The sequence below is a fragment of the Echinops telfairi genome, unplaced genomic scaffold (assembly GCF_000313985.2).
Source record: "Echinops telfairi isolate 266 unplaced genomic scaffold, ASM31398v2 ScPeMD7_11;HRSCAF=52, whole genome shotgun sequence".
NCBI lineage: Eukaryota > Metazoa > Chordata > Mammalia > Afrosoricida > Tenrecidae > Echinops > Echinops telfairi.
The window spans coordinates 6,205,797-6,207,865 of NW_022103908.1; the positions used below are offsets into that span (position 1 = coordinate 6,205,797).

General features: G+C 46.7%; 1 pseudogene; it reads left to right on the forward strand.

Moving 5' to 3' along the window:
• The first annotated feature begins 494 nt into the window (after positions 1-494).
• On the forward strand, positions 495-1,114 carry LOC101640087 (annotated as a pseudogene).
• The last annotated feature ends 955 nt before the right edge of the window (positions 1,115-2,069 follow it).

Here is a 2,069-nt window from a genome sequence, read left to right on the forward strand (position 1 = left end):
ATTATTTATAAGAAACAGCTGGGGCAGAGAGGTCAGGGGTGCATAGAGGAGAGAATGTAAAGAAAGCATTGAATTAAAATATATATTTAACTGAGAACAGATATACACAAGGGAGCAGAAGTCATGTCTCACCGAAACTCACTGCCATTCTATCAAGTCAATTCTGACTCACAGTGACCTTATAGGACCGCATAGAATGCCCTTGTTGGTTTCTGAGGCAGTACATCTTGCCTCCTTCCCCTCTGAAGAGACTAGCGGTTTTCAAGGGCTGCCCACGTGGTTAGCAGTCTAACTGCTAATGCATGGCACCACCAGGGTTCCTGGGAGTCCTATCAGGCCAAGAAAACAGCATCCCGGGCCGTCTCTAGATAGCAAGAACGTTCCCATGACAGATCCCTGGTGAGCAGTGAGGGAAGAGTAGGGGAGAGAATGCAAGCTGGAGGCAAATCACGGCTCATAGTGTGCAGTACTTTCTGAAGACTGAATGATCTTTGTTTGAATCTTGTGGCAACGAATTCTTCTGTGAAGGGGATGAAGACTACATCCAGATAAGTTCAACCTCACAGGACTCAATGAACAGGTCCCCCACTATCGACAGGCTCTAGACATGATCTTGGACCCAGAGCCTGACAACCCAACCAGAGTGACCTGATTGAGCAGGTGGCTGAGACGCTGTATGGATTGATCCATGCCCACTACATCCTGACCAACACTGGCATTGCCCATATGTTGGAACAGTACCAGCAGGGAGACTTTGGCTACTGTCCCCATGTGTACTGTGAGAACCAGCCAGTGTTTCCCATTGGCCCGTTGGACATCCCAGGTGAGGCTATGGTGAAACTCTACTGTCCCAAGTGCATGGACCTGTACACACCCAAGTCATCCAGACATCACCGCACAGACGATGCCTACTTTGTTACTGGCTTCCCTCACATGCTCTTTATGGTGCACACCGCCCCCCATCCCCCACTCCCTGCCCCCAAGTACCAGCCCAAGAGACCTGCCAACCAATTTGTACCCAGGCTCTATGGTTTCAAGATCCACCCGATGGCCTACCAGCTGCCAGCTACAAGCCTCTGACAACTTCAAGAACCCAGTCAAGATGATTCACTGACTCTCCACCCCACCCAGTCCTCACTCTTTTACACCCCAGTCTTCCTCCTATTGAGCTGCTAGTGGTTTCGAACTGCTGACCATGTGGATCACAGCTCAAGGCATGACCACTGTACCACAAGGGCTCAACCAATCAGAGAAATTCCAGTTCTTCTTTAATGCTCAAACAAACTCACAACCATGGAGTCAATTCAGACACATAGCAACCCTCTAGGGCAGGATAGAACCACCCATTTGGATTTCTGAGGCTGAAACTGTCTACAGGAGTAGAAAGCTTCATCTTTCTCATCATTGCTCTTCAGTGATACCAGGATCTGTGTGATCAATGTCCGTATAACCAGGCTGGGAACGGTGTTACCGGATCTTCATTCCTCTGGTCCGTTTGAGAAGTTCAGACAATGGGCAGGAGCTGAGAATGAGCTTTCTGTATTGCTCTTTGAGTTTGGTTAGAAATAAATGATTCATAAATTGAAAAAATGAATATGTATATGGAATAACACCCTACTTTGAAGTTGGTTTAAGAGCAGAAGGTTATGAAAATAGAGGGTTAGTAGAGGAAACGGGAAGAAATGAAAACTATTCAGGCGGCCAGGAGGCTGAACTCTCCTCTGGTGCCTACCAAGTAAAGCACTCATTGTGTTGTGCTCTCGGTCCTTTGTCAATGTTCAGAATATTCAAGCTCTTGAACTTTGCCCAGTGAAGCAAATCCTCAAAGCCAATATTTATTCAATAACTATCCAATGAATCCTTACTGAAAAACTTTTACAAGCTTGGTCTTGCCCCAGTAGTTTGGTTAAGGATGCTAACAAGAATGCTCTGGCCTCTCCCCTCAGGGAGTTACATTCCAGTGAGAAACAGATATGAGCAAAATCACCATGAATATGTATGGCTCCCCGAGGACTTTATCCAGGTAATTGGGGGACTATCCAAGAAGACATGATGTCATATTCAGTTGA